At 38.6% G+C, this 14,102-nt stretch overlaps 1 long non-coding RNA gene across 2 annotated transcripts in view; it reads left to right on the plus strand.

Annotated features, from left to right (window-relative positions):
- The window catches only part of LOC106946026 (uncharacterized), a 52,603-nt gene that overhangs the window by 30,027 nt on the left and 8,474 nt on the right, over window positions 1–14,102 (plus strand). For both annotated transcript variants that reach the window (XR_001424672.1, XR_001424673.1), the window contains exon 2: window positions 3,249–3,309. This is a non-coding gene — a long non-coding RNA (uncharacterized LOC106946026). The remainder of the gene's footprint in view (window positions 1–3,248; window positions 3,310–14,102) is intronic.

A 14,102-nucleotide genomic window follows, 5' to 3' on the forward strand; every position in this document is an offset into this window, starting at 1 on the left:
ACCCTCTGTATGTCTGGGGATGTTTTTATACATCCAGAAGCACAGGGATGGATCTCTGTGCTTCTGCATCTTCTGTTGATTTGAGTTTAATTTGCTGAAAGTTTGAAACTTAACTTTTATATGAAGAAGAAACTATGAACCTTCAGAGCAACATAAAGACGGTTAAAAAGCTGGCCTTTTATCACCTGAGGAACATTTCCAGGTTTAGAGGACTGATGTCACAGTAAGCAGGGTTGTCCAAAGTGGCCTGGGGGCCATTTGTGGCCCTTGAAACTGTTTCATGGCTGCAGTTAAAGAATGGGTCTGACCAAAACAAATCAATCAGCTGATCCAGAACGCTGCTGCTGGAGTTCTAACTAAAACCAGGAAGTCAGAGCACATCACCCAGTTCTACAGCGAGAGAATAAACTTTAAAATACTGTTAGTTTATAAATCACTGAACAAATCTGGAACAAAAACCTGAAAAATAGTCGAAACACTGCCAGGATCTGAACCAACTGGGTTCTGGACCAGCCGGGATCTGGACCAGTCGGGATCTGGACCAGCCGGGTTCTGGACCAGCCGGGATCTGGACCAGCCGGGTTCTGGACCAGTCGGGATCTGAACCAGCCGGGATCTGAACCAGCCGGGTTCTGGACCAGTCGGGATCTGAACCAGCCGGGATCTGGACCAGCCGGGATCTGGACCATGTCTGTCTGGAGTTCCAGTGAAGTTAGCAACAAATCAGCAGCTCACAGGAACAAAGACTCTGTGACTCAGACACTGCAGGAACCTTACAGATGTTACATTTACTGGAGTAACTTTATGGAAAGATTTTACTTTTAGGAGTTTATTACATATCACTTACTACTTCAGTAAGTAGAAAGTGATACTTCTTGAAGTAGTGATACTTACTTCAGTATCACTACTCTTACTTGAGTAACATTTCTGGATTCTCTACTAACTGTGATTAACTTCACTGAATCAAAAACAAATAATTTTAACAAAAAAATTCACCAGACAAAGACGCTGACAGTTTGTGTCAAAGTGAGACCTCTTGTTCGTACACCATCTTTGTTGCTCTGATGTTGCTGGAGTCCGTTGCGCCATTTGAAAGTCAAATACTGTAAACATGTAACGTTTTGTGGCATCAGAAGGCCTCAGTCTGTCTCATCCAGCAGGCACACGCTTTGCAAACAGCTCAGGACATTTCTGTCCTCACGGTGCGGCGAACTTCATCCTAACAGTTATTATGGATAAACCAGCTGGAAAAAAGACGGTGGGGAGGAAGAACAGGAAAAATGCTTCAGAAATGTAAAGATTTGATTTGTTACCCCTCATTTTGAAGGTTAGTCAGTTTCATAAAAGGTTTAATGCTCTTAAAGTCAACTGTTTGTTTGCTTTGTGCATTTGTCTCGTTTTTATGCTTATTCTAGTGTTAATAGTTTAAATATTTCCACTCCTGGAGCGGTTTATAAGCAAAAAGTAACTGATTTAGACTTTTAAAACTACTCAAGTAACTGATCAAATTATGAATCATTTAATATTTAAAAATTACATCATCAGACGGGACAAAATATACAGTTAAGATAAAAAGTGATTATTTGTTTCTGATAGTTTTCAGTTGACTTATTGTATTGATCTGAATCCGTTCTCTGCAGCTGATCTCCTGTAGATTAATCCCAACTCAGATCAACAGACGTCCTTAAACCTCATGTTCTCTTGGCTTTCCCACTTTTAAACGTGGCTAATGAAACAGATAATGTATCACATTATATGTATTCATAAAGTTCACAGGAAGTCATGAACTTTAAATTCATCAACATTTGGATTATATTAAAAAAATAAACCATAAGCTGCTCTAAATACTTTTTATACAAATAATTATTTGTGTTTTTCCCCAATCAGTAAATTTACTCAATAAGTGTTAAATTTTTGCAAAATACATTCATCTTTACTTTTGAATCAGTTTTTATAATTGAACATTAAATGAACTTTCTGCATTTATCAAATGGTTGCTGTTAAACTATAAACTCAAACTAAACGTCGTTTCTGCTCCTCTCTGCTTTAAACGCCTTTATGTCGCTGCGTTTGAGTTTCTGTTTATTTCTGTTAATTTTTCATTTTATTTTGGGGCATCGAAGTGGGGGTGGCTGGGTACTGAGGTCCTGCAAACTGTTCAGATGATTTACAGGAGGACGAGGCTCAGTCTGTGTTTCCACTGCAGCTCTGCGTCTGTAAGGAGAATTTTCAGACGGTTTCCCGTAGTTTAGCCGAATGTTTACATAAATTCAAGCTTCAGCCTCAACTTTCTGCAGAGAAACTTTGCCACAGTTCATGCGGGGAGGGAAGGAGTCAGCAAGTTACTCGCCCTGAACTGTATTTGTTGCCTGGTAACACAACCTTGGATCAGGAAACACTGGGAGCCGTTGTGAGCGAACAAAGATTCACAACGATCTCTGACCTTTTAGTCTCAGCAGCTTTTCACCAAGGCCGAGTGTTTTATAAATCCGTCTCCTATCTGTGAATTCACCCACAGCTTCGCTGATAAATACCGCAGAAACGCGCTTTGTGTGCTGATCACGCCTCAGAAATAAATGTACAGGTGGCAATCAGGGCTTCCTGTTTGTCTCTATGCTGCTGCAGATTATTCAGAGTTTCAGCAAAATCTTCCTCATTTGGATAAAAGAACCAAACTGGGTACAGATGCTCCAGGGTCTCTGCCTTTTGGGGGGGGAAAGAGGAAAATTCAACAGGACATTTTTTCAAGGAATATTTATGTTTCCACTGAATTTGCTAATATTTATCACAGATTAATACTTTTGGTGTCAAATCAGACACAACTGTACCCACAGGAATCAGATTTACTGTGTTTTTTCACAAGATGGCCACCATGGTTGATAATAATGTTTTGCCAGTTAAATGAATCATTTTAAACCAGAGGATTCATATTTATTTTCACGATCTTTTTCACTTGTTTTAGGTCAATACTGATGAAAAGTCCCAGTTTCACTGGCAGATTTTCACTTATAACAAGATGTTTTTCCCACATTATACATGAAAATCTTCCAGTGAAACTAGAAAGTTTCATCAATACTGACCTAAAACAAGATACTACGTCTGGATGAAAAGTTACTTAGAAGTTAGTTTTGTCTTATTTTAAGTGAACTAAGAAACTTGACCAAAACATTTGGTAATACTTTGAGTTTGGATTCAAATTCATGAGTCAGTTTCTCACTTTGCATTTGTTTGTCTTTATTCTTTTCCAGTTACGTAACATGAGATTAAAGACACGCCCCGGCTGAACCAGACGGCAGAAACTGGGACCAGGTAGGTGCATCACACACACACACACACACACACACACACACACACACACACACACACACACACACACACAGCAGCGTTTGCGCCCAGCCTCCGCTGCCTCCAAACTGAGCGTGGCTCGGTGTTTATGAAGTCAGACGGTTGGAAGAAGGCCAGGCTTTGTTCCAACCAGCTGGACGGTCATTCCCAGAGAGAATCTCTTCCTTCTCGCTGTGATGAACGAGGAACAGGAGCATCACCAACATGGATCCTCTTCCTGCTACAAGCGTCTTCATCATCCTCTTCATCTTCTGGCTTTTCTCAGCAGACTGAGTGGACAAATGTCCAATCAGGATTTTAAAATGTAACGCCTTGTAAAATGACCTTTGACCTTTTCATATGTTCGCCTTATTATCACAAAACTGATTGTATTTTGCTCCGCTTGTCGTCTTCTAAACTCAGCTAAAGCATCCCCACAGCATGATGCTGCCATCGCCTTACATTGCACAATGTGTGCTGGTTTTCCAGCATGCAGTCTTTCAGTCTCATCTGACCACAGATCAAAAAGGATTTTTTTCCGGTTATATTGGTTTGAAAAGGGTTAATACTGAAGAGGATGAGGGAAACTGGGGAAAAACTCATTCTGACTTTTTCTCATAATTTTGACTTCTGAGATCAAAAGTCACAATTATGAGAACAAACCCTCAGAATTCAGTCATTGAAGTCAGATGATTATTTTTTTAGTGTGAGTAATCCTCTTCCACAGTGAAACACACATATCTGCCACATTTTTAATTCTAGCACATGCTAGTAAAACACTCTGAACTTTGTGCTGGTAATTTGACAAAATTGAGAAAAAGTTCAAAGGTTATGGAGCCACTGTAAACGTCCAGGCCAGGAGGAATGTGTCGACTTGCTGTCAACTATTTGCTGCTTTGTCATGAGGCCACAGAGCGCTAAAACACGTAAAGTTGTGTGTTTCACACCTCGCGGCCCCCGCCCTCCTTCCTCCTGGCCCAGTAGCAGCCGGGCCAGCGGTCCTGCAGCTGTGACCAGAACAATAGCATTCCTCGGGTTTTAAACGCCTGGCACTTAGATTCCTAACAGCAGATTCCTGACGGGGGAAGCCGGGGCGTTGCTATGGGCCGCCTTGTGAGGAGACGTACAGCTGTAAAGCGCTCTGTGATTTGGCTTTTTTATGAGTGGTGGGTGGGATTCCTGCTCATGTTCTTTATTTCTCAGATGTGGCATTTTCAGCACATTTACAGCAGTTTATTTTTAAGAGGCGTCCTGCTGCTCCGTCGTGTTGATGGAGGCACCTGTTAGGTCAACATGAGTCTGATGATCTGCTTCTTAGCACATGTGGAGCAGCAAACTGCACAGATGTGCTGGAAACGACACATGAGGTGTTAACAGACGAAACAAACCAGGTCGTGTTTATGGACTCACCTTAATACTGACAGAAACGACACAAAACAGCTTTTCTTAAAGCGGATCTATTATGCAAAAGTCACATATTGTTCTTTTTTATACTTTTATCTGGGTCTCTACTGCTTATAAAAACAATGCAAGCGCTTATAAAAAAACTATCAGCCTGTTCTTTGGCAATAAGTTCATGTTTTTTGGTGTCTGGAAAATGAGCCGTTTCAAAACCTTCTAAATGTAACGGTACAAATGAGTAGGCAGGGACTCGTTACCTAGCAACCACAAGCTGTTACCAAGCAACTCAAGCAGAGCTCGAGCTGACTTTACAGCTGTACAATGGCTGCTGGCACTTGCTAATTTCTGGTTGGTTGTGCAGGAGGCTCCTCTTCTGCTTTTCAAAGCTGTATGGTTGTATAATTACGCATCTGTTCGCAGCCATTTCCACGTGCGAGTGTAAACTGTGAGGTGCGGCTGCCATATTAAGAAAATAAAAATATTAAAATACAGTCATAAAATTATGAGAACCGTGCATCTTTGAGTTGTATATAATTTTTTTTCTCTGAATATTTAGACTTTATTCTTGAAACATATTTTTATTTCCTCATAAACTCAGCCATAGAAATCTCATCATCTAATTATTTGCTACAAAAGATGTAAAGAACATGTTTAATATCGTTCATAAACCTACCCTAACCCTATTAAGGATGTTTAGTATTGTAGCATTTATTGTGCTACATTCTCATTAGCATCTTCAAAAACCTAAAACATAGAAAACAGAAGTAGAAGCTGAGACTGCAGGCCTCTCTACATGTGAGCCTTCTCTGGTGGTTTAAGTTCACACAGCCAAACTATCAGCATATCTGAAATAACCCCCAAAAATAACGATTCTCTCATTAACCACGCCTGTTTCACAATTTAAATATAAATGAATCTAATTTAGAAAACCTCGGGCGCGATGAAGGAGACTCATTTAGAGCCAATCTAAAATTAATGAGGGCATCTGGAGAGAGGGGCAGAGTGGCGAGGGGCCCTGTGTGGCTGAACAGATACCAGAGTTAACAAGCTACTGTACTTTAAAATCCCCATTCATTTTGAATTAGTACAGTGTTTTAAAGCTTTAATGTTAGCGCTAACATGCTGCAGAGACGTTTCTGATGCGACTTCCAGCCTCTATTTAAGTTGTGATATAGCATTTCCTTCTATGCCTCTGTCTAGGACTGAAAGTTTAATCACAGTATGTTGTGGTCCTACATTGATGACAATAAAAGTGATTTAAAAAAACACCTAATTTATTAAGGTCACAGCAATTATTGCCCCACAAAACTTCTAGTTTCTGCATTTAATCATATTTTCTAATTTATTTGTACAGCTTTACTGAACAAACTGTGGGAAAAAGGTAAAATTAACAATAGGGACAGTTTTAGTTTTTTTTTAAACATTATTAATTGGAATTTACTGCAATAACAATAAATCAGAATCTTAACATGATAAGGAATGTATCGCGATACATGATAAACGATACGATAAATTCAAAAGCACAAAATCTTACCAAGTAATTTTGGTTTAGTTTCTATAAAATAAGACAAAACTAAATTATAATTAACTTTTCAGTAAGATAGGAGCTTGTTTTAAGTAAATAATTAATATTTATGGAAAAATATCAGTTCCAGTGGCAGATTATTCCACTTATAAACTGGGAAAATGTGAAGTAATCTACAGTGGAACTGGAACTTTTTATCAATTTTAATTAATTGTTCAGCTCCTGAAAAGTTACTTGTAAGTTAGTTTTGTTTTGTTTCAAATGTATTAAGAAACTAAACCAATAATATTTGGTAATATTTTGTGTTTTTACCTGGCTGAGGAAGCCTTTTGTTTCAGCATTTTTAAGTGAAAATGTTTCTCTGCTGATCAGAGTTTGTTGTTTAGATGCAGACTCTGTATCTTCCATCCGGACATTTCGCTCCTTCAGCTGCCTCCTGCAGACGCCAGCCGGCTCCCACAGCGACTGTTTGGTTTTGCGGGTTTAATTCCCGATGGGTTCGGGTCCGGAGTGATTAGGCTGAGCCCTAAAGGCCAGCAGGCTTGTCAGGTGTCTCCACACATTAACGTCGCTCTGCTCACAGCCTGAGCCGACAGCGCAGCCAGGGAGAGGGGGAACGGGAAGCCGAGGCATGATGGGAAACGCCTCGTTCGCTCGGGTTTCTACTGGATCTGATTTACAGAGATTTAGCTTTAGAGAGCCAGGAGGTTTCATTAGCTTTACACTGCGAAAACACAAAATCTTACCAAGTAAATTTGGTACTTTATAGCTCAAATATCTTAGTACACTTGAAATAAGACCAAATTAACTTACAAGTAACTTTAAGCAAGATAAATGAGCTTATTTTAAATAAATAATTCCCTTTTATAGATGAAAAAGTTCCAGTTTTATTGGTAGATTATTTTATTTATAACAGGAAAAATGTCATGTTAGAAGTGAAATAATCTGCCAGAGAAGCTAAAACTTTTTCATAATTTTTAAAGTTTTACTTTGGATAGCAAGACTTAGAAAACATTTTTAAATGTTTTCATGTAGTTTTCTTACTTGGAGTCATTTACTTACTTAGACCTGTCATTCTGGAGACACTGTCAAATAAATACAGCTGGTTTTTCAGAGTACAGGGGAATTAAGAATGATATTTTAATAAAGATCACTGCAAAAACTCAAAGTCTTGCAAAGTAATTTTGGTCTTTCTAGTACAAATACACTTTAAATAAGACAAAACTAGTAGATGACTTTTCAGCAAGACACAGGAACTTGTTTTAAGTTTCTTGAATGTTGATGAAAAAGTTCTGGTTTTATTAATTAAGGGGTTGATTTAAAACAATGTCTTATCTTGCAGAAAAGTTACGAATAAGTTTGTTTTGTCTTATTTCCAATGTACTAAGATTTGCACTAGAAACTAGACTAAAATTACTCGGTAGGATTTTGCAGTGTACAGCTGATTTTCAGGTGTAATTTTTACACTTTTCCTGATGACTCTTTAGTTCCTAAAGAGCGAGACTCGGGCGGATGCTGCCTCAACATTTTCGTTAGCCTTTAACCCTGAAAGCAGCTGAGTGTCAACACGGCTGACTTTTCCCTGCTGGATTCAAACAAACTGGCATTGTGTCGACGCACAAACAACTTCCTGCATGCAGACATCCAACTTGTTAGTGGGGAGGCAACTCCTCACCCCCACTCAATCCGACCCCAGAAAAGAAAAACTCTTCCTGCCTGTGACCTCCAACCTCCTCCTACCCCACCCACACCCTGCACTTACCCAGCATGGTGCAGCTATAGGAGGGGCTTTAGGGTGCAGTTTGTGCCCAGACAGAGGTGATGTTAGGTTTTAAAGAGGGGGGTGCATCTTGTTTTGAAGACATGGAGAAATAAAATGTAGTGGAGGGGGGGGTGAGGAGACCTGCTGAGCTGGCAGCCTATATGCCTCCTCCTCCTCCTCCTTCCTGCTATACCTCTGCCTCCATCCCGCTCCGCCTGGCCTCCGCCTCCCCCGCTGCTCCGTCTCCAGCCGTGGGGGTAAAGTACATTACATGCTTGCTAATCAAACCTACATTACAAGTTTGGAGGGAATAAAGCAAAAATCTGAAGTGTTCTCCTTTCTTCTCTTCACCTTCCTTCCTCTCTCCCCAAACTCTGCTCACTTTCACTGCCGTGAAATCTCAGAGGAAAACCAGAAAACACCAAATACACGCCTCAAATCTGGCACATCAGCAGCTATACGCAGAGGAAGAGTAGCACTTCAACATGCTATTACTCAAGTAGGAGTAAAAAGTAGTTGTCCAAGAAATTACTCAAGTAAAGGAGCACAGAGTAACTGATTAAATTATCGATCATTTAATATCAAAAAAATAATTCATATAAATAAAAAACAAGATCAGAAAAAAGGAAAAATGCTTTTAAATCAGTTTCCTTCAATAAAAACATTTGTTTTTCATTCAGTGGGTAGAAAATTAAGATAAATTTTACTCAAATAGAGTAAAAAATACAGCGTAATAGAAATACTCCTAAAGTATTTTTTTTAAAGAGCGTACTCAAGTAAATGTAACTACGGCTACTTTTTACTTTCACTTGAGTAAAAATATGATGAAGCAGTGCCAATCTTACTTGCAGCCAGTAAAATGTAGTTCACTGTCCCTACCAGTTGGTGGCATTAGTTGTTTGCTAACTGCCATTAAAACAAAGAAGAAGAAACGTTGGCGCTAAGTGCAGCAGAACTAGCTAGCTAGCAAGTTACCCCAAACATTCACGCTTTCATGAACTCAGCTTTGGTCGGTAGTAAACATAATTCATGCTTTCATCTCAGATCAACGTTCGGTCCACATGACAGTATAATTCTCATAAAACTGCCTCAGACAAAAATTTAAAATACGATTTTCTTCACTGTATCAAGTTTTTTAGTAAAGGTACGCCATGAGTCATTTCATATCTGGTTATTTCCTGACTCAAATGATCTGTAGAGAAATATATAAAGTTCTTTAGCTGTTCAGGTTTTCATTTTTATTCTCTTTATTTATGCTCAGCTTTCAAATTACGGCTTTAAATCTCGGCTTTATTGTTCCATCATGGAGAATGAAAATGTGCCAGTTTTTATCCAGATGTTTGAAAATGCATTGAAACGTTTAAATCTCTGTATTTGTCCTGCATTAGGACGAAGTGGGAGGTTTTAGTCTTTTTTATTTGCCCGTTTTCGACACTTCCTTAACGCCATAATAGAGTCGCTTTTAAGATATTACAAATACAATACGATTCCAAAGTTAAAGCCCCACTTGAAGAGCAATCTGTCTGCAATAATCAGGAACATGTAAGCACTTAGCAGAGCAAACAACACGCAGAGGCTCTGCCAATACCGGAGACGTCCTTATAGATTAAAGATGTGCAGCTGATCTTTGAAGACGGAGTAGAAATCTGGCATTAAATCTGTTTTGTTCACCGTTTCAGGAATCGTGTTTTGTCTCAGTGTGAGAGACGAAACGAGGCAGATATTCCAGAAATTATGCAAGAGGAACATTTTTATTTTATTTATTGAATGAAAAGGAGTAGCTTAAAGAAAACAAAAACTCCCATACAGAATCATTGTTAAATACAGAAACATAATAATAACCAATGAAGGGCAGACTAGCCAAAAATTATACTCAAGTAAAAGTAGCACTACTTCAACATATTTTACTCAAGTGAAAGTGAAAAATATTTAGGAAAAAATCCATTAAAGTACTGAGTAACTGATCAACTAATCAATCATTTAAAATTACATAATCAGACGGACCAAAATATAAAGTTAAGTGGAAATTTTGGTATTTTAAAAGCCAAAATGACAATAATTAATATAAATAACAAAATCAGACCAAATAACATTTTGTTCCAAATCAGTTTCTTTAAATAAAAAACTTACAAAACTTTAACAGAAACTTCAGGTGTGTGTCTCTGTCTGGTGAATTTTTGGTTAAAACATGTTTGTTTTTCATTCAGTGGGAAGAAAATCCAGAAATTTTACTCAAGTAACAGTAGAAATACTTTATAACAAAAATACTCAAGTAAAAGTAAAACATACAGAGTAGTACAAATACTCCAAAAGTACTTTTTTTTTTAAATTACTAAAGTAGATGTAATTTAGTAAATGTAACTAATTAGTATCCGAGTCTGATAATAAAGAAAAACACATTATATTTGTAACAATGCAGCATTGTACTGAATCAATATGCTTCATTATATCTGTATGTTTTATTTTTTTCTTTAAAAATCCTATTCAGAGTTTTCAGGTTGGTAAACTATTTCCATGTATTAACACCGTTACCATGACAACAAAATACATACTGCAACGTTAAATTATTTTTCCACCGAAGCACAAGCAGTTAGTTAACATTTAACTAAATTAAAGTTTGAAACCAAACAGCCTGAATATAAAAATCTGTAGAACAGAATCTTCAGACATGTTTGGTTTGTCATTATAAAACATATTGTTGAAAATGTTTATATTCACATTTCAAGCTTACAAAGTTGAAATGCAGTCATGATTCATTTGATAAAATTCTTCTCTAAAACTGATATTTGTTCTATTAAATTAAATACAGAAAAATTGTGACACAAAGTATTTTAAATTCTGGTAAACTTGTCCTACTTTGACTGAATTTTGAAGAAATTAATACTTATTTCATTACAGCTTATGAATCCTTGAGTCATTATTGATTGTCAGAGTTTATTCTTAAACAGAGGAAAACACAGTTATTCCATTTACTAATTAGTTACAAAACATTTAATTAATACTTTGAGGACACAGCTGCTTTGTACAATCCTTTAATGCTGCAATATTGTGTGTGCAAAAACCATTTCTCAAATTCTAAAAGCTGTTCCTCATCTCATCCATTTTCCATCGTACAGTTTTAGTTTTGATAAACTTGAGATAATTTATCATCGAAGCTGCACCTATTAGTGACTCCACTTTTATCTTCTTTCTTTGTGGATTTGAAAAGATCCCAGATTGTGAGTTTTGTTTTAAACAGCTGAACTTCCTGAACTTGTCAGGAGGTTGTTGGGCCCCTGTAACGGCCTGGACTGTCCCTGCGGCCCCCTGCAGAGCATCAGACTGCAGGACTTCTGCTCTGCTCCGTTCTATACATTCAGTAAACCGACTCTGTTGTGTGAGAGCTGTTGGTCTTTACCAGTCATGCTACAGGTTAGTGTGAAACTTTGGAAAAACATTTTGTTAACCTGGTGAATAAAACGATGCATCACCTCAACATGTGGATTCTTAGTAGCATCAGAGCAACTTTACAGAATAAATATGAGAGTAAATGACTGAAGTTTGGAAGAACTGGGGAGGAACATTTCCATTCTGAAGCAATTTCTCAAGTTCCCTTAACTTATATTAGAGAGAAAAGGGAAACAATCGTAGCGGCTCGAGTCGTAGCTTGAATACGGGTCAGTAAGCCGACAAAGTTAGTGACCTGCAGCCAGGAGGAGAGGATTCAGGAAGGGAAAACTCGGATAGTTTAGGTGGAGGGATGTTCTCATTCCCACACTGGAACCCATTGGATCCTCCGTGACTGTGTGTGTTTGTATTTCAACAGGTATAATCAATTTACACTTGTACAATGGCTGCTGGAAAACACAAGTGTTTTGTTGTTGACTTAACATCTGAAAATCACTTGCTGCATTCTTGTTGGTTGTGCAGGAGGCTCCACTGCTGCTTTTCAAAGATGTACGGTTGTATTATTGTGCATCTGTTTGCAGCCATTTCTATGTGTGAATGTGAACGTTGAGTTTGTGGGCGTGGCCAGCAGCAGCTTACTTGGATTTAAAGAGATAAGACGCCATAAAACAGACTAAAATCTCAGTATTTAAGAATGAATTTCTGCCAGAAATGCTTTAAAACGTACCAACCTCCTCAAAGTTCAGCTAGGAAAAGCAGCTGTTGGGGTCAGGGTGAGTATTCTGGAAAGAACGGCGCGGGGGTCCGTGTAATTCCTGTGAGGACATGATGAGCCATGAATAGATCACCCTGTCACTCAGCTGAGTCTCTGATTGGCTCAAATAGACTCATGACAGAGAAACACTCAGTCAGAGGCAAGTGATGCATCAGGAGGAGAAGGAGAGCCGGGGCAGCGGCCTGAAAAGAAGGGATGACAAATGACAGAAAGGTAAAAGAGAGGAAGAGAGGGAAGGGACAGGAGGGATAAGGGGCACGCAGCGGGTGGGTGAATGAATGAATGAATGGATGGATGGATGGACGGTTCACTGAGCCCAGCTGACTGCTTTTAGAGACTGACACTGATTAAAGAGACGATTCACTTACTGTTAAATGTATTCAGAACGCAAAACATTCACTGTCAAAATAAACCTCTAAAATCATCAAGATAAAGTTCAACAAAATATTTTCATCCCAGATAAAACTGAAATGTGGAAACACAAAATACACATGAAACAAAAGTACAATTAAGATAAATAAACTATGGAAATAGTAATGGAAAACGTTTTTTTAATCTGTTGAATTTTATTGTTGAGCTGAACAAAACGCAGACAGGTGGTATTAAAAATTATTACAAAAAAGTTAAACTTCAGGGTGCAGTGGAGGCGCAGGGGTTAAGCACAGCCCACATATGGAGGCCCCTGATGCGGCTGTCGCAGGTTCGATTCCCGGCCTGGTAACCCTTGACCTTCTCTCACTTTCCTTTCTATTCACTATCAAATAAAAGCCACTAGAGACAATAAAACCTTAAAGAGTGAAACTTCATTAAAACAAAATAAAGTCCAAAACAAGCTGTGTGAAAAACAGAAAAATCCTGTTCAGAAAAAAGATAATTTACAGATGAGTCTTCTGGAGATGAAAACATCTGAACAAGCAAAAAATAATAATTTACAAAAATGTTTGCCTTTTGGAGCCAAGTTTTTTTCTAGCAAATTTCTGAAATTAATATAAACATTTCTAGCAAATTTGAAACTTTTCAAACTAAGAAATGTCCTTGTTTTTATGTTTTTATGTTTTTTTGCTCAAAATGAAAAAATTCTCTAGAAAAATTTGGACTTTTGGAGCCCAACCATTTCCATGTTTTTATTCTGGAAACTTTCTGAGAATTTAAAATGTTTTTAGTTTTTTCTAGCCAATTTTTTTCTGGAAATTTTCTGAGATTTGCACAAATTTCTGTTTTTTTTTGTTTGTTTTTTTTTGTCAGAAATGTTGCTTTTTTTCTATCTACAGTGACCTTATTTCACTGTCATATTATCACTGACTATATACAAATGTATATTAACACAGTGGAAAAAAGTCTGCATGACAGTAAAAGTTTGTGTGAAACAGGTGCAGCTCAGCTCACGAAGTGTCCAAGCCTCAGAGCGAAGGGGGAGGATGGAAGAGACGGACGGGGGTGGGAAGGATGGAGGGGGTGTAGTGCAGCAGAAACTTCCCATGCTGGCCTCCCAGTGTGGCTACGTAATGAGGGCAAGGGACACAGACACACACACTCACGCACACTCACAGACACACACTCGGGGCCAAGCATGGCCCCACGGCTGATTAGTGGCGCACAAAGGCCCCAAACAGAAGTAGCAGAGGGCGCACAATGGGAGCAGGGCCTCAAGGCGTGGTTTACTTCTGCCCTGAGGACGGGGCGAGAGAGAGAGAGAGCGGGGGTCCGGGGCGGGCTGGGGGAGGAGGCGCGGGTTCAGTCGAATCCACAAGCCACAGAAGCAGAGAAGAGTTTTGTTTTTGTGATGATGAAGACGTCTTAGTTTTCCTCTGACAGAACGTAAATAAATCTCATTTCTCCAGCAGATAAATTTAGTCTCTACATTTGAAACCAACGGAAAAAAATAACTGGATGGTGTCCATACACTGCAAAAACACAAAACCTTACCA

This window comes from Poecilia latipinna, unplaced genomic scaffold (assembly GCF_001443285.1).
Source record: "Poecilia latipinna isolate Pla-1442-1.1 unplaced genomic scaffold, P_latipinna-1.0 Scaffold173, whole genome shotgun sequence".
In the NCBI taxonomy this organism is placed as follows: Eukaryota; Metazoa; Chordata; class Actinopteri; order Cyprinodontiformes; family Poeciliidae; genus Poecilia; species Poecilia latipinna.